This window comes from Thamnophis sirtalis, unplaced genomic scaffold (assembly GCF_051295495.1).
Source record: "Thamnophis sirtalis isolate CommonGarterSnake01/CBP01778 unplaced genomic scaffold, rThaSir2_p1.2 scaffold_11, whole genome shotgun sequence".
In the NCBI taxonomy this organism is placed as follows: Eukaryota; Metazoa; Chordata; class Lepidosauria; order Squamata; family Natricidae; genus Thamnophis; species Thamnophis sirtalis.
This window is the reverse complement of record NW_028261391.1, coordinates 67,459,403-67,479,378: the sequence shown is the minus strand read 5'-3', so window position 1 is coordinate 67,479,378 and position 19,976 is coordinate 67,459,403.

Here is a 19,976-nt window from a genome sequence, read left to right as displayed (position 1 = left end):
CCGCCCATGTGACCGGATATGAAGATGTCGACGACACTTGTCAGAACCACCTTAAATTACCTCCCACACAGCACTGGCATGCATAAGAATAGGATGTAAACTTGTTTTTTAAAAGGCATCTTTGGTTTGCGTTAAAACAACTTCAACACACGCAATGTTCTGATTGCACCACAAACGCAGTAGTCATCCTTACCTTTCACAGAGGCACTGAGTTTTATAAATAGGAGCATGATAGTGTAGAATAATCATATCCAAGGACCAGTGGTGGGTTTCAAAAAAATTTGGACCCTCTTCTGTAGGTGTGGCCTGCTTTCCGGGTCCACTGGTGGAACCTCTTCTAACCGGTTCGGTAGATTTGACAAACTGGTTCTACCAAATGGGCGGGCCCACTTGCTGGTCAGAACTACCAGTAAACCTGAACCAGTCGGAACCAGCAGCAGCCCACCACTGATTCTGTCCCCATGGACTCAATCCTGAATAGACCCAAAACTTACTTATTTACTTACTTATATTTCATATTTCTTAACTACCCATTTCCCTGGGACATTATTCTTTTATAAATTGTGAGGGGGAGAAGGAAAGAGGCCACTGACAGTTACAAATATTGATCCCAGTTTAAGGCAAGGGTAGCTTCATTTTTCACTGAATTCCTGACAAAGCCAGTGACATTACTACTGTATCAGTGGTGGGTTTCAAAACTTTTTGGAACCTACTCTGTGGGTGTGGCCTCCTTTGTGGGAGTGGCTTGCCGGCCATGTGACCTCATGGGAGTGGCTTGCCAGCCATGTGTTCTCTCTCTCTCTCTCTCTCTCTCTCTCTCTCTCTCTCTCTCTCTCTCTCTCCTTCCTTTTGTCTCTCTGTCCCTTTTTTCTTTCATCTCTCCCACTCTTTCTTTTTTCTTTCTTTCTTTCTTTCTTTCTTTCTTTCTTTCTTCCTTCCTTCCTTCCTTCCTTCCTTCCTTCCTTTCTTTCTCTCTCTGTGTCAGTCTGTCTGTCTGTCTGTCTGAGTGTGTGTGTGTCAGTGGTGGGTTTCAAAAAAAATTGGAACCTCTTCTGTAGGTGTGGCCTGCTTTACGGGTCCATTGGTGGAACCTCTTCTAACCGGTTCGGTAGATTTGACGAACCGGTTCTACCGAATAGGTGCGAACTGGTAGGAACCCACCTCTGTACTGTATCCTACTTGAGTTTAAAATCAGTTTGTGTAGTTTATAATTCAACATAAGCAAGGCATTTAGTATATCCTTTGACCAAGCAACTAAATTAATCACCAACTTGATATAGTTATTTGGGCACATCGTTTTATATGAATTTTCAGTTCTTCTTTGTTAAACCAGGTTTAGTGCACAATATAACATAGCCATATAGGGAGGTCATGGGGACAGAGTTGGTGGCTTATGTATGTGTCTTCAACTTTTTTCAAAATTCAACCAGTTTTGTAGCCCCGCAGACCAACAGGGCTATCACTCATGAATCAATCTAATTTCAGATTGGCCACCTGAAATTTATATGACTGATTTAAGAAAAAATAGAATATGATACTATATAATCAGCATAAGAAAAGCCCCCCAAATTGGACCAATAACACTTTTAGCATGTCCCCCCATCTCTCTTTCTCTCAGCTGAAGTGGCCTGCTGTACTGCACTCTACCCACTGCGCCACCTCGGCTCTTAAAAATCATACAGAATAGTAAAGGCATCTTTCTGGTATAACCAGAACCAAATTTGATGCAAAATAAAATAGGTTCTATAAAAACACAATAATATGTTTTAAATCTGGGAAAAACTCACTCCTTCAAAAACCATCTAGCTTATATTTTGCAGTGATAAATCTTTAGCAGCAATGGCATCCATTTGCTTCTCTAAAATGGTTAATACTTTGTTGTAGGACTGTAAGTTGTAACTTAGTCCATGATTGCAGAATCAGTCCTCTGTATCTCTGGGTAAAAATGGAAACTGCAACTGCACTGTATTGAATCTCAGAGAGTCTTCCTATCAGCACTGATAAACTTAAGTGAGATGGATGAATTCAAGGTAAAACAGTTTCCTATATCCTGTTGCTGTGCCCTACACAGATTAACAGCAAAGGGGCCATATCATACATTTCAGATAAAGTGAGCATGAAATGGCCTGTGTTTGATGTAATGCCAGGAGAAATGAACTTATCTATATCAAAAAGAGTTTCATTGCAAGAAACCTTTAGAATTTCTTAAGCCCAGTTCTGAAGCTTGAAGACAGACCAATGAATTTCTAGGGTTTGCAGAAAATAATTGAACATATATTAAACAGATACGCATGTGGTTTTTTTTCCCCCCTGAGGAAAGTAGATTTGGCTTTTTTTGAGGTTGCACTCGATTGCACTTTTCCCTGGAGTTAAAATTTCCTCACATTACTACATTTCCTTTCCATAAAATCTTTTACTGGCACAAAGGTTTCTGATGGGTTAATCCCACCACTACAGGGTAAAGGGTTCTTTTAAGTCAGTTCAATGGTTACCAAAAGACTTCTGGCCCAGTTCAAGGTTGTGGTTATAACATTTTGCCCCTCCCCTCCAGAGGTGGTATTCAACAGGTTCTGACCAGTTCTGGAGAATCAGTAGTGGAAATTTTGAGTAGTTCGGAGAACTGCTAAACACCACCTCTGACTGTCCCCGCCCCATCTATTCTCTGCCTCCCGAGTCCCAGTTGATAGCAATAGCAATAGCAGTTAGACTTATATACCACTTCATAGGGATTTCAGCCCTCTCTAAGCGGTTTACAGAGTCAGCATATCACCCCCACAGTCTGGGTCCTCATTTTACCTACCTCGGAAGGATGGAAGGCTGAGTCAACCCTGAGCCGGTGAGATTTGAACCGCCGAACTGCAGATAACAGTCAGCTGAAGTGGCTGCAGTACAGCACTTTAACCACTGCGCCACCTTGGCTCTTGCTGGTCATTGGGAGGGAATGGGAATTTTGCAGTATCCTTCCCCTGGAGTGGGGAGGGAATGGAGATTTTGTGCTAAACTTCCCCTGAAGTAAGGAGGAAATGGAGATTTTAGAGTATCCTTCCATTGGAGTGGGGAGGAAATGGAAATTTTGTGGTAACCTTCCCCTGGAGTGGAGAGGGAATGGAGATTTAACAGTATCTACAAGACCGTCTTCTGCCGCACACCTCCCTAAGACCGATAAGATCGCACAGGATGGGCCTTCTCCAGGTGCCATCAGCTGGACAATGCCGGCTGGCGACGCCTCGGAGTAGGGCCTTCTCTGTTGCCGCTCCGGCCCTATGGAATGAGCTACCCCCAGAGATCCGGACCCTACCCACTCTCATGGCCTTCCCAAAAGCTATCAAAACCTGGCTATTCTGGCAGGCCTGGGGCTCTTGACCTCTGTATTGAGGTCCAGCCCCGCTTAGATTGGGTGCATGTTGTGTCTCGTTTAAATTTGTTGTGTTTTATTTGCTTTTAATCTTTCTTAATATTCTTGTTTCTGTAAGCCGCCCGGAGTCCTCCGGGATTGGGCGGCCTATAAATTTAATAATCAGTAAACAGTAAACAGTATCCTTCCCCTGCCATGCCCACCAAGCCATGCCCGGCACACCACACCCACAGAACCGGTAGTAAAAAAATTTGAATCCCACCACTGCCTTCCTCCCAACCAAGATCTGTTCCCATCCTCTTTGCCTTCCACAAGAACCTGAGGATCTGGCTCTGCCATTTGCCTTGGGCCCCCATGGGAGTACTATGCTGGAGATTTGATGGACCATTAGGCAAACCAACTCATCCCCCCCACGTGTCCTGCTCCCTCTGTCCCTCCCCATCTTTAATTTTATTGTTATTGGAAATATCTTTTTCTAAAGGATGTATATTTGCTAGGCCTTTTATAAAAGGGACATTAAAAGAGACTCAAAGTAAGTAAGTATTACAAATGCTGCAGGATCAGAATCTTAATCAGATTAATCTTGCAATATTTACTCCTTACTAGAACAGAATCAGTTTTTAATGGTTAATTATCAGTCTGGGGAAAACACTTCTTTAAATGCTTATTTGTTTATTCAATTGATACTATTTCTCTTAAGTCAATTTAATAATATTGTAATACAACAAATAGCATTTAATAATCAGACCAGACATTGTATCTGTTCACCTGTTATGAATGCCAAAGGTTATTGAATGTAGTTGTGTGATACAAATTCCACAGAGTTTGTGTATGCGCTTTAACCCATTTGTGGTAGGTGACTGCTATATTTCTAGAGCATAAGACATTGGCTTGATGAATAGTGGTATAAATGCTCCAGCAATTTTGCACATAAATGTGTCAGCTCTCTTTTACATAATGGAGAAAATCCCTTTCATGGACTGGATAAAATGAGGTTTATGAATCATAGCAAAACATGCTTCTCATGAAGGGGGAGGGAGAAAAAAGACAAATGTGATTTTCTCCAGAAAGTCTTTAAAAAATCCATATGGCCTCTAGCTAAACCAATTCTTTCTCAGGCTGTTCTGTCATTCTAATTGCTGAGAACAATTATCATAATTAACTAAATAGTGGTTCTTAAAAGATGAGAAAAGATTATCCTTCAAACAGTTCAACAGAATTGCCATTTTTCCCTAAGTAGGAAATAGTACTAGCCGCTGCCACCATAAAAGGATTTTCCAACCCTTTTCTATAAACTATATAATATAACAATATAACAGCTGAGGTGGCGCAGTGGTTAAATGCAGCACTGCAGGCTACTTCAGCTGACTGCAGTTCTGCAGTTCGGCTGTTCAAATCTCACTGGTTCAAGGTTGACTCAGCCTTCTATCCTTCCGAGGTGGGTAAAATGAGGACCCGGATTGTTGTTGGGGGCGATATGCTGACTCTGTAAACCGCTTAGAGAGGGCTGAAAGCCCTATGAAGCGGTATATAAGTCTAATTGCTATTGCTATAACATCCTCCCTCTCTTCTTTCTTTTACTTTCTTTCCTTCCTTCCATCCTTCCTTCCTCACTCACTTTCTCCCTTCCTCTTCCTCCGTCTATTTATTCCTTCATTCTTTCCATCCTCCTTTTCTTTTATCTCCTTCCCTGCCCTCTTCCTGCCCCCTCCCTCTCTCCCTCCCAACCTCCCTCTCTCTCTCCCTTCCTCCCTTCTTTTATTTATTCATTCCTTCATTCCTTTCATCCTCCCTCCCTCTCTTTTCTTTTATCTCCTTTCCTGTTCTCTCCCTGCACTCTCCCTATCCCACCCTTCCTTCCTTTCTCCCTCCCTCTCTCCCTTCCACCCTTCTTTTTCCTTCCTCCCTTCTTCATTTTATTTATTCCTTCATTCCTTCCATCCTTCCTCCCTCTCTTTTCTTTTATCTCCTTCCCTGCCCTCTACTGCCCCGTCCCTCCCTTCCCTCTGGTGTTGAACAATATTAAACAAGGTGACATTATATTGGTTTTCACAAACTGAATTGACTAGGATCCAATGAAAAAAGGCATCCTGATTGAATTCAGTTTCCCCCAACATGCTTTATTAGAAAGAGCTGGTCCTTCAATCTGAAGACCCCCAGGAAACTGCTGAAAGTAGACAGAATGTCATTTTGGCACTTTAATTATCAATAAAAGTAACGGAGGATCCCAGCCAATAAATTCAATCCACTATTATATTGCCTTACAATGTGTTCATGGAACCTATGAAACTGTTATATCAAAGCCATTGAGTTTTTTTCGTAGATTAGGACGTCCAGAAAGGGAAATTGGTTGTTTGCTTCTATTTCCATGGTGAATTGTATTTTGGGATGTAGGCTGTTGAGATGTGTGAGGAAGTTGTCCAGTTTTTCTTTCCTGTGTGGCCAAATCACGAAAGTGTCATCAACATATCTAACCCAGAGATAAGCCAGAGTTTGGGTTTCTGTTCAGATTTATCTAAGGTGTTAGTTTCAAAATGTTCCATGTATACGTTTGTGATGACGGGTGAGAGGGTGATCCCATGGGTGCTCCTTCTATCTGTTTGTATCTTTGTCCATTATGGATGAAGTATGTGTTGGTTAGGCAGTGGTTGGTCAGGTCCAGGATGTGTTATGGAGGGTTGTGTTTGTTCTGGATCTACAAGAAACCCAATGGCTTCCTAGGACACACCATCTACCAGAAAAAACGCACACCAACTGCTACTTAAATGCACAATCCCATCACCACCCTGCACAGTTCAACTCTGTAGCCAAGTCACTCATCTCCAGAACTATATGCCTAGCCAACAAAGACCACCTGAAAACTGAATTACACACTCTCACAAATGTATTAACCTCCAACGGATTCCAAAGAAAAACAATTACCAACCTAATCCAAAGGGAAACTCCCTCCAAAAACCGAGACATGGAACAGGATAACAGCATCGCCCTCCTCCCTTACATCAAAGGCACCACAGATAAAATCAGCAAAATTCTCCACAAACACAATATGAAGACAGCCTTCAACACTGACCAAAAAATAGCCAACATCTTAAGAAACCAAAGACAAAGTCTAGCTAGAAAACCAAGGAGTCTATGAAATATCATGCAAAATCTGCCCTGCAACATAATAGGACAAACGAACAGGAAAATAAATGCACACATCGCAGAACACAAGAACGCAGTAAGAAAAAAAAAAGGAAAAAAACTTACTTCCTTTTCCAGCACCTTAAAGTACAGGACTTGAAATTAACAAGAGAATAATTATGGAAGCTATTGAAATAGAGAAACACACCCATAACATGAATAAATGTGACGATACCTCGCTGAAACATTGCCAAGACAATCTCAGTCTTAAAAGACCCGAATATAACAAGACCAGTATGTGTGTGTGTGTGTGTGCGTGTGTGTGTATGTATTGTGTCACAACCCCTCGTATTCCCAAATATGGGAGGAAGCATACTGCTTCCTTTCTCTGTCTATCGGCTTACAGACAGAAAGCCATTATTTTTACTGTTGCCTTTGTTACATTTGTGTTGCATTTGTGCTGATAAATAAATAAAGGGAGACTAGTATAGATCTATTTCAAGCTATTTAGCTCTCATCAGCTAGCCATACCCTTACTGGGATTAGAACCTGTGCTGTATTACATATTAGGCAGTTGTGTTAGCCACTAAGCCACAGGCTCTCCTCCTTTATCAGCTAAGCGAGGGAAATAGGTATGTATTGTGTCACAACCCCTGGTATGCCCAAATATGGGAGGAATACACACACACACACATCATATACATACACACACACACACACACACACACACACACACACACACACACACACACACACATATATACACACACACACATCATATACATACACACACACACACATATATATATATACACATACACATACACATACACATACACATACACACCCTAATATATATGTACAATGTCAGATCAGAGGTCTGGCATTCTGATCCCTTTGGCTTGAGTGGTTCATTTTATTTCACATTATGAAATATTTTTGCTTATAACTGATGAGAGCAAGGAAGAAGACAATAAAAATGCAATAAAATGCATTGGTTTTTTTTTGCTGTGATCCTTCTTTACACAGCAAGGACAAGTGGACATTAAATCAGAAAACTATTTCACCAAATTTTGTTCCCCTTTGCCAAATCATCTCACATGCACAGATCTTGCTACTTCCGCCACTCTGTATAGTATATTGTCATGGAGAAGGCAAGGGAGAAAAATAGAATGCCTGTTTTTAAGCATTTAGATGCATAAATTAAAAGTAGCTTCCAGATTCTCCACTTATGGAAGCTAGATCATTAGTCTAGTATTTAAGCAGCTTTAGGAGAACTATCAGAGCAATAGAAGTATACTGCCGATTCAGAGAAAGAACTGACTTCAAAAAAGCCAGCTGAAGTAGTGATTAACCCCTTGAGGGAATTGGAAAAAGAACACAGCTGGATTTGGCACAATGAAATCCTGTTTTATTCTTTTTGAAATCAGTGTGCCAATTCTTCAAGGAAGTGTCAAGAACTGAGCTATCTTAAATAAACAAAATAAAAATCCTCCTCTCTCCGGAGAGTTAGATCCAAAAATGCAAGATTAGACATTTTAGCCTCATCAGACCTAAAGGAGGTCTTGTGCTGAAATGACCATTGTCTCCAAGCCACCAACGTTTCAAAAGTTTTACATACTTAAAAAACAAAAACGAATTCTGAAATGCCAATTTAATTGAATCAAGATGAGTTGCTATCTTCCCACTACATAATAATTTAAACAACATCTGCCTGTTCCAGATCTTGATAGGTGGACAAAGCTGCCAATTCCAGTCTAAACATCTGGCTTGTTGTGAAACCACTGATAAAAATAATAACAATCATGTTTTGAGGATGAGTTTTATCAGCAAAGGATTGTCCTGAAAAATCTGGATCAAAATCTTCCCATTTTTGCTTCTTGAACAGAAAACGATGTCCCACAATCTTTTTAAGTTTTCTTTTTGACATCTGGGAACAGGTTCATAATTCTTTACTGGGGTTTTATCTCTTGTAAATGTAAAACAAGTTTTGTGCCACAGCGATATTTATGTACCTTCACATTTCATAGTAAAAATGGAAAGAACAACAACGAAGCAAAATCGTTGTCATGTCATTTTGATGATGGTGAAAATGTAGTTACAAAAACCATATGTTGTTTTGTTTCAATTAAACATTCAATGATGAGCCCTTGGAGGCTGTAAGCCTTTTCTCATGTAAGTAATTCTTACTCATGTGAGTAATGGAAATGAAATTATTCATGACGACAGTAGTAAAGTATGTCAAAATGACTCATAACCATAAGGCTCGATGTATAACTATTAAAAAAGAAAGCTGCAATTCATTACAAGTCCCATTCAAACCATGTTTCGATGGGAGATGGTACCACGTGTGGTTGGATCAATGTTGCATAATCTGTTCATATCCTAAAAGCAACCTATAAAAATTACAGATGGTATTACTTAATAATCGATTGGTACATTTGATAAGATGAATGCTCAATCATCATTATCAGGGAAATTAGCTAAAGAAACACTAGAAACCAAAAGGAACACATGATGGCTCTCTCTAAATCTGCATCTATAATTAATTGAATACACGGGTTAAAAATAATAGCATCCTGTATTAGATGCTTCATCCATCTAATCCATTCCATTGGAAATTGAAAATATTGTAGGAGTATTCATTTAAGACTATTTATTTGGCTGGAAGGAGTGCTCAGCCTTTAATTCCAGATAATCATAACTATGTACAATAATTCCGCTACCCTCTTTTTATTAGTAGTACTTAGTTCCATTTCAGATTTAAATAAATTCAGTTATAGGTCTATTCTGTTACATTTGATTTATATATCCACCTGTGAGTTCATTTTGCTAAAAACAGCATGACAACTAGGCAATTTTGGGGGGCTTTAATATTTGTATAAAGTGTGGGGGTCTTTTTTCTCAGATTACTTCAGATTATTATGCCATAAAATCTACAATCTGCATTAAGGGTGTTATGGCCAACTTTTTACTCCAGGAAGAGTGACGGGATTAGGGGTTCTTCAAAATGCAGACCACGTTAAACTTTCTATAGTTATGAGATTATGGAGATTATCCCATTACATTTGATCCAGCACTGAGAATTGATTAATTGTAATGGGTCAAATGTAATGGGGCTACAATTTCTGCACTGCAGACATTCTCTCATAAATCTAATATACATAAAGAAAGTGGAATTATTCAGAACTGTTGCCAAAAGAATTGCATAGATGAATCCAGGTATTCATGTCCAGTCTCTTCCTTATCTAAATGAAATTAAGCAGTTAACTGAGCAGAATAGCAATGGCACTGGCCAATCAAAGGCTCTAATATAACACTGTTCATTTTTTTTCCTGAAGGATTGTTAATGTATGGTGTAATGAATTTATATGTGCATACATTTTTTATTTAATTTTAATTTTATTATTTTGTTTTAATTATTTTATATTTAATTTTAATTTTATATTTAATTTTAATTTTATATTTAATTTTAATTTTATATTTAATTTTAATTTTATATTTAATTTTAATTTTATATTTAATTTTAATTTTATATTTAATTTAATTTTATATTTTATTTTAATTTTATATTTTATTTTAATTTTATATTTAATTTAATTTTATATTTAATTTAATTTTATATTTTATTCTAATTTTATATTTTATTCTAATTTTATATTTTATTCTAATTTTAATTTTATATTTTATTTTAATTTTATATTTTATTTTAATTTTATATTTTATTTTAATTTTATATTTTATTTTAATTTTATATTATTTTATTTTAATTTTATATTATTTTATTTTAATTTTATATTATTTTATTTTAATTTTATATTATTTTATTTTAATTTTATATTTTATTGTTTTAATTTTATATTTTACTTTACTTCTATATTATATTACTTTAATTTTATATTTTATTTTAATTTTATATTATATTATTTTCATTTTATATTATATTATTTTAATTTTATATTATATTATTTTAATTTTATATTATATTATTTTAATTTTATATTTTATTTTAATTTTATATTTTATTTTAATTTTATATTTTATTTTATTCTAGTTTTATTATTTTATTTTATTTTATTTTATTTTATTTTATTTTATTTTATTTTATTTTATTTTATTTTATTTTATTTTATTATTTTATTTTATTTTATTTTATTTTATTTTATTTTATTTTATTTTATTTTATTATATTTTATTTTATTTTATTTTATTATATTTTATTATATTTTATTATATTTTATTTTATTATTTTATTTTATTTTATTTTATTTTATTTTATTTTATTTTATTTTATTTTATTTTATTTTATTTTATTTTATTTTATTTTATTATAATTTAATTTATATTTCATTTTTATTTATTGGCAGCCCATCTTACCTCAGAATAACTCTAGGCAGCTTACTTTAAATATTGCTTATTTAATTCCCAAAACAAACAAATAAATAAACAAACAATGAAAATAAGGACAAATGTCTTTACTTTTACAAATCTAATTCTCTGCCTTTTTAGGGGCATCTACTATGTATCAATCCATCCCAATCAAATCAAAATGTATAATAAACATTTCAACATACTAGAGGATTGACAGATGTGGCCAAAACATAAACCATGAATATACGTAAAGTGCTAGCAATGGACGGTGGAACCAAAGAAATAAGTGTTATCTCCATACCAGAAATGAAAATCAGTCAAATTTTTATCAGGAGTAAAATTCATTTGTCTCCCTGAATGCAGTTGTCTTCTATGTAGCATGTTGTCTCTTGCAGCTGTCCCCCCCCCGCCCCCAAACACGCTTTGATACCTCTGGGGGAATAAAGAAGGAAAGAACCTTGGACTCAAATTCTGGAAGGAAAGAAATTCTTTGTTCCAAATAGGTCATAAGTGAAATCCAGTTTTTGGATGCTTTTTTCATAGGTCTTTTCCTTTGTGAACAGTTGGCTGCTGAACAAGACTCACAAAAATGGAAAACAAACAGAAAATGCCAGTGCCAAACTGGGATATCAGTTACACATTTCAGGCAAGTAGGATTTGGATGAAAAGTGTGTATGATATACAAAAGTTTATATTATAGTTTTCTGCAGAGTGGTTTAGAGATCTACTATACTCATTTGTAAAAATAAGGAATAACGAGATCAGGAATTAAGGATGCTCAAGATACATGAGTAAGGCACATGAACATCAAGGGACATGGTGGCTCAGTGGCTAAGACACTGAGCTTGTTGATCAGAAGGTTGGCAGTTCAGCGGTTCGAATCCCTGGCGCTGAGTAACAGAGTGAGCTCCTGTTACTTGTCCCAGCTTCTGCCAACTAGCAGTTTGAAAGCATGTAAAAATGCAAGTAGAAAAATAGGAACCACCTTTGGTGGGGAGGTAACAGCGTTCCATGCGTCTTCAGCATTTAGTCATTCTGGCCACATGATCACGGAGACGTCTTTGGACAGCTCTGGCTCTTTGGTTTTAAATGGAGATGAGCACCGCCCCCTAGAGTTGGAAACAACTAGCACATATGTTCAAGCATAATCTTTACTTTTACCAAGACACATGGACCCTGAAGAATGAATTGTAACAACTTTTCTGAAAAGTCCAGTATATAAGTCATAATAAAAACATTCTCAGCAAATGTCCCAAAGAAGATAAAGCCGTCAAAACCGCGGTCCACTAAAGCGCGCCCGATTAAAGCACGTACCTGACGTCATCAGCAGCGCGACAAATAAAATTAAAAATAAATTAAATTAAAATTAAAATAAAATTAAAGCAAGCAGATTCACATAAAGGTAAGGGTTAGGTTTAGGGTTAGGGTTAGGGTTAGGGTTAGGGTTAGGTTAAGGGTTAGGGTTAGGGTTACGTTAAGGGTTAGGGTTAGGTTTAGGGTTAGGTTAAGGGTTAGCGTTAGGTTTAGCGTTAGGTTAAGGGTTAGGTTTAGGGTTAGGTTTAGGGTTAGGTTAAGGGTTAGGCTTAGGGTTAGGGTTAGGGTTAGGTTTGGGGGGGGTTAGGTTTAGATTTACGCGTTAATTTTAAGTTTACCGCTCACCGCGTGCTGTTTTCATCGCGCTGTGATGACGTCACGTACGCGCTTTCGGCGAGCGCGCTTTATTCTACCGCGGTTTTGTGGTGGAACCGATAAAGCTTTTTAAGGAAGCAACTGGATTTCCTTGTTCATTCTTTTGAAGATGTTTCGTTTCTTATCCAAGATGGTTTGGTTTCTCATTGGATGAGAAGTAAAACACTTTTGAAAGAAAAATTAAAGAAGTCCAGTTGGCTCCTGAAAAAGCACCTTTGGGACAACCATGACCTGGGTGACTAAGAATCTCTACAGAATGTTCAGCAAATATAAACATAAAAAAATCATGTATAATAATATATCCAGTAATTATATGAGACCCTGTTGTGGATGATTTTGAAATCCTGACACTCCAAATTCAGCCTCTTCCAGTTCCGATATCCACTCAACCTTTCTTTATTTGAGAGTAAGATAGCTAGCTATTTTCAGGGATCAAAAATGATTTGTAACATTTACATTCTGCACACAAACTTATTGGTTGACTTTGGCTTCAATGCTTGGATTATTTTGTGTTGGACAGAATGGCAAATAAAAATAAAATGGGAATAGCTATATTTATTTGGATTAATTTAACCTAGTATAGCAATAGCAATAGCAGTAGACTTATATACCGCTTCATAGGCCTTTCAGGCCTCTCTAAGCGGTTTACAGAGAGTCAGCATATTGCCCCCAACAATCTGGGTCCTCATTTTACCCACCTCGGAAGGATGGAAGGCTGAGTCAACCCTGAGCCGGTGAGATTTGAACCGCTGACCTGCTGATCTAGCAGTAGCCTGCAGTGCTGCATTTAACCACTGCGCCACCTTGGCTCTTCATGGTATGGAAATATGGGTGTTAGAGCCAAGGTGTTAGAGCCGAGGTGGCGCAGTGGTTAGGGTGCAGTACTGAAGGCCACTACAGCTGACTGTTATCTGCAGTTCAGCGGTTCAAATCTCACCGGCTCAAGGTTAACTCAGCCTTCCATCCTTCCGAGGTAGGTGAAATGAGGACCCAGACTGTGGGGGAGATATGCTGACTCTGTAAACCGCTTAGAGAGGGCTGAAAGCCCTATGAAGTGGTATATAAGTCTAACTGCTATTGTTATATGAACATCAATGGAGATATTATATGAATACAAGCATCTCAAATCATCCAATACTTTCTATTCAGAACTGAGAGCAAAGATTTCTAGAGTAAGGGCTTCTTACTCACTTGCAAAGATATGGTTAAATTAGATCAAGACCTTTTGCTGATTAGATGGATTTTTTTTATAAATGACTAGTATATATTATTATATAAAAGAATAAAGTTGAGGTTTTACATTACGACCTTAGTCTACTGCACCAAAAGGAGTTGGAAATCATTTTTTTCTCCTTTATCCTACACTTTTTTTCTTATTTTCTCATTGTCTTAATTTTTCTTTGTATTTTTGCATTTTATATTTTGATAAACTAATAAAATATTTGAAGTCAGAAACAAATTAGTAAGATTACCCCCCCCCACCTGAATGCAAAAGAAATATTAAGCCTTTCTGTAACTTTGATGTCGATTTAACTAATGTGCCGGGGGGGGGGGGGGGGAGAGACTTTTAACAATAGGAAGAAGACCATTTATTTAAAGAGCCGAGGTGGCGCAGTGGGTAGGGTGCAGTACTGCAGGCCACTTCAGCTGACTGTTATCTGCAGTTCAGCGGTTCTAATCTCACCGGCTCAAGGTTGACTCAGCCTTCCATCCTTCCGAGGTGGGTAAAATGAGGATCCAGACTGTGGGGGCGCCACCTAGGCTCTTTATACCCACACACCCTATTTTGGAAGTTAAAGAAGTGATGAGTGAGCACACATGTATCATAGATCTCTGATAGTCTTTCTCTCCCAGGTAGTAGCTGGAAATATGCCCTATAAAATATAGTTATTGTTCCATCCTGCATCTCTGATCATCTTATGATTACCAACTACACATAGTAGTTGTTGCTTCACCAGCTGAAGTCTGGACTTCAAATTATACAAACGTGTGAGTTAAGTGCAAACGTTTTGCAGATTTAAAATTCCTTTATGCCTTTTTTTTACTTCTGAAACATAGATTGATTTTCCCCCCTTAACCACTGCTGTGATTTCCATATCTGCTTACAAGTTACAAGTGGCACTTTAAACACATCATGTTGTAAACTTTTAAACAGTTTGGCTGGTATTTCATTTTCTACTCAGCTTTCTTATTAGTAGTATCTAGGGATCATATAAATGTACCTTCTAGAATGTCCGATTCTAGAAGTTTTGCACATACCATCTATTTTGAGATTTATTTATCTGCATAAAATTCTTCCATATATTTGTCCTGTATCTTTTTCACCAGTAAATCTTTTCCTTCTTTGTATTTTGGCATGCCTTTCTTTGGGTAAAGGGTTTCCTTGATTTATGTAATTTTCTTAAACAATTCTCTTGGGCTTACATTTAGTTAAAATATTAGTATTTAATTAAGATATTGTTACCTTCTCCTTTCTTCTTCTCACTTTCTTCTGGGTCTTCTACACTCGGTATTTACAGATTTTCTCCGATATCTATTGGCATTTGGTTTCTGACATTGCTTCAACTGTTTTTCACAATCAACAGAAAGCCATTTCCCCTTCTTTTGCATTTCGAGTTATTTTGTTTGCTTCATCTTTATTGAGGTGGCAGATTTCAGTCCAAAGTGCTTTCGACATTCTGAAAATGCAAAGACTATATTTGTTATAGGTTTGGGTTGAACCAGTGGTGGGTTTCAAAAATTGTTGGGTGTGGCCTCCTTTGTGGGAGTGGCTTGCCGCCCATGTGACCGGATGGGAGTGGCTTGCCGCCCATGTGACCGGATATGAAGATGCTGACGACACTTGTCAGAACCACCTTAAATTACCTCACACACAGCACTGGCATGCATAAGAATATGATGTCAGCTTGTTTCTTAAAAGGCGTCTTTGGTTTGCGTTAAAACAACTTCAACACACACAATGTTCTGATTGCACCACAAGCGCAGTAGTCATCCTTACCTTTCACAGAGGCCCTGAGTTTTATAAATATGAGCATGATAGTGTAGAATAATCATATCCAAGGACCAGTGGTGGGTTTCAAAAAAAATTGGAACCTCTTCTGTAGGTTTGGCCTGCTTTCCGGGTCCACTGGTGGAACCTCTTCTCACCAGTTCGGTAGATTTGACGAACTGGTTCTACCGAATAGGTGCGAACTGGTAGGAACCCACCTCTGAAGTGTAAGCAGTGGAATCAGACCCAGTAAATGTGTAAATCTATCTATTATCTATCTATCTATCTATCTATCTATCTATCTATCTATCTATCTATCTATCTATCTATCTATCTCCTTCCTTTTGTGTCTCTGTCCCTTTTTTCTTTTTTTCCTTCATCTCTCTCTCACTCTTTTTCTTTCTTTCTTTCTTTCTTTCTTTCTTTCTTTCTTTCTTTCTTCCTTCCTTTCTTCCTTCCTTTCTTCCTTTCTTTCTCTTTCTCTCTCTCTCTCTCTCTCTGTGTCTGTGTGTGTGTGTCTGTGTGTCAGTGGTGGGTTTCAAATTTTTTTGGAACCTCTTCTGTAGGTGTGGCCTGCTTTCTGGGTCCACTGCTGGAACCTCTTCTAACCGGTTCGGTAGATTTGATGAACCGGTTCTACCGAATAGGTGCGAACTGGTAGGAACCCACCTCTGAAGTGTAAGCAGTGGAATCAGACCCAGTAAATGTGGGAAGTAACTAAGTTGGGAAAGCTGAAAATATTTCAGCAGTCAGATCTTTCTTAATAGCAATAGCACTTAGACTTATATATCACTTCACAGTGCTTTACAGCCTTATCTAAGTGGTTCAATGGTGGGATTCTATTTTTTTTTACTACCAGTTCTGTTGTTGTGGATTGGTGGGGATGGCAGGGGAAGGATACTGTAAAATCTCTATTCCCTCCCCACTCCAGGGGAAGGATACTGCAAAATCCCTATTTCCTCCCAATCAGCTGGAACTCAGGAGGCAGGGAATAGATAGGGGTGGAGCCAGTCAGAGGTGGTATTTCCAGTTCTCTGAACTATTCAAAATTGCCATTACTGGTTCTCCAGAACTGACCAGAACCTGCTGAATACCACCTCTGAAGCGGTTTACAGGGTCAGCCTATTGCCCAACCATCTGTGTCCTTATTTTATCCATTGGAAGAAGGGAAGGTTGAATCAGCTTTAAGCCGGTGAGACTCACATTGCCAAAATTGCTGGCAGCCAGCAGAAGTAGCCTTCAGTACTGCATTCTAAACACTGTGTCATCATTGCTCTAATGGATTGGCTTCTTGCAAGGGCATATTTCCCAAGATAAGCCAGAATCAGCTATGTAGCTATAAGCAATATAACTAGCTGCAGAAATAATAGCAATAGCAATAGCAGTTAGACTTATCTACCGCTTCATAGGGCTTTCAGCCCTCTCTAAGCGGTTTACAGAGTCAGCATATCGCCCCCACAGTCTGGGTCCTCATTTCACCCACCTCGGAAGGATGGAAGGCTGAGTCAACCCTGAGCCGGTGGGATTTGAACCGCTGAACTGCAGAACTGCAGTCAGCTGAAGTAGCCTGCAGTGCTGCATTTAACCACTGCGCCACCTCGGGCCCAAATTCTACTAAAATGTTGTTTCAACACACACACACCACACACACACCACACCACACACACAGAGCTTTAAAGCTTGGGGCATGTAGTTTCCAATTATGCCCGGAATAAGGCCTTAGATGTTAAGTCTTGCTGTAGGAACATGATGGTGATGGTGATGAAAGGGAGCACCATCAAAAAGTGTTGGCAAGAGGAGAAGGCAATAGCATATCAGTGCAGAAACTGCATGCATATTTCAATTGGCTGTGTGACTGTGCTACTAATTTGGAAGGAAGAAAAAAGTGCACAGAACAGCTTTCCACAAAGCATGCAAAGTGTGGGTAGCTGGAGGACTTTTGCCTGGCAAGGAGGTCAGCTGTACTAAGGAAGCTACTATCAAGAACGTCTAGATTATGAATTAAAATGTGAAGGCAGAGGTGATCCATGAGCCTTGGAATCTATTTTCTCTTACACACACCTAAGTCAGAAACACAGAGACTTGGATGTTGCAGTTAAGAAGAAAGTGCCCTTGCATTTTTAATCTGGCACATATAATATTTTTTAAATCGCACTATTAATCTGTTTCAGTAGTAAGGAAAAAAGTTAAAACAATTCCACTAATAAAATTTACTAGATTAATAAGACAGAGTATAAAAATGGCATTAAATATTTACAAATTCTTTTAATAAAATAGTAGATTAATAAAAATACTTATTAAATATAAAAATTTAATTGGGTGCAGTTCGTTGGCTTTTAATGTGACAGTAGGCACGAGACCTGTAGAAGTGCAAATGTAGCTATTGGGTATGAAAACTGGAGCCAAAAGAAATTATTTAATAGGCTGTGATAAGTTCCTTACGCTATTCATACATTGGAATGTTTAGTTAAGTAAGAGAAGGCTACAACAGCACGACATTTAAATATTTAAAATAAGTCAGGATTTGAGCTCATATTTTAAATTGGGTAAAAAAATGTAAGCTGTTGTGAATAAAATACTCCCAATAGCATGATTAAAAGAGATTTTTAAGCATCCTTCTGAATTGGAAAAAAGTACAGTTCTGGCTAAGAAAAAAAGAAATATCAGTGCATATTTTCTAAAATGGACCACACTTCAAATTCCTTTGGATGGGGTAAGGTTGAAAAGTCAGATCTGGAAGGAATTAAATGAGAGAGAATCACTGGTTGTTCTCAGAAAAGAAATGATCTTGAGAAAGAAACAGATCACATTTCAATTGTGATCAGCTTGAATAAGAGCCATTCACAGGAAAGAGTTCATCCAATGGAATACAATACGTGTCATAACTAGGAACCACAGAACCTGGTTATCTAAACTTTGTCCATGGCAAAAAGTTCAGGAAAAACTCAGTTAAAAGACTTTCTGCATTTTGGCTTCAGGATATGCTGTGTTACTTGAACACGGACTTTATTGGGACAGGCATATAATTGTCTTCAATGAGTTGATTGTTAAAATTTGATCTCTCCAAAATTTGTAGCTGCCCAATGTTTCTCTTTCTCCAAGTTCTTTCAGGACATCACATTTAGAGGAATAAAATGCAAACTTTCTAAGCAAAATTCTTGGATTATTAGATTCTTTTGATTAAATAGGCACAGATTAATTACATAGATAGAAGGGTTGAGAAATCACAATGCCTTTCATGGATATTGTTGTACTTTCCCAACATAAATAGCGGAATTATGCCAGTTGTTTGATATAAGCTCAATAAATGTCCTTTTGTTCATTGCACAATCAAATCTTTACTTTGCTGGTTGTAAATCACTGATCAGGCATAAAAAATATTATAGTTTCAAAAATGTGTAAATTGTCTTCTCAAATTTTATCCAAGTAACTTATCAACACAATACACAAATTAATCTCTCTGTAGTTTACATTTATTCTTCCACTACAGTCCCCCACCACAGAGGACTAAACAAACAAACAAACAAACAAACAAACAAATAAATAAATAAATAGCACTGCACATTATACTATTACATAAGAAATTATGAACTTTAAAAATTGATTTGTTTGAAATGGATTGCCAATAAAACTGTTTTAAACAAAGAGAAGAGTTTGCTTAATTCTGATTCCCTTGGGGAATTTTTTCTGGTTTGAAAACACGAAATAGAAAAAAGAAGACTTTAATTTGCAGATTGAATAAATGTGCCAAAAATGGCTTCTAATAACTAATTATATTACAAAAAGTTGAACTTGTAAATAAAAATGGTATGTTACTGTACTGGAAAGAGTCAGAAGTCATTTTTTTCCTTTAAAAAAAATTATTCTTCATGCCTTCTCCCTTCCCACTTTTTAATCTTTATTTTTATTATATTTCATATTACAATGGATCTTATTTTTTTTTAAAAAAAGAAACTGCAATTATTCTATTAAGTAATTTGGCATGGGTTTTTTTTTTGTTTGCTAATTGTAAACTCCCATAGCAACTGAAATGCTTTCATCTCTTCTGCTCAGAACATCTGCATAAGTTCTGAAACTCCGGCTCTGTTGAACTGAATAAAATGCTCCAGCTAATCTAGAGTTATTTTTATCTGACTTTTTTTTCCTGGGTGCAATTGGTTTTCTTCCTGCTTGCCTGCCTTCCTGCCTCATTCCAGCACAAGCTTATTTTTCAGTTCAGAATTTGGCTATCTCGGTTCAAACAGGGAATATATGAACTAAAATTGTCCCTTCGTCTGAGACTGCATAGTTGTTAAATTGTTTCCTCTGAATCTTTAAAACATGGGATTTCTTTGGGCTAAATAAATCTCCAGTATCCCTTCATTTGTTAGTTAGTTTACTTTTGAGAGTTAAGCTGAAGGCAAGATTCCTTGGCAACAGGGTTTAGAAATTCCCCATCCAGATATACAA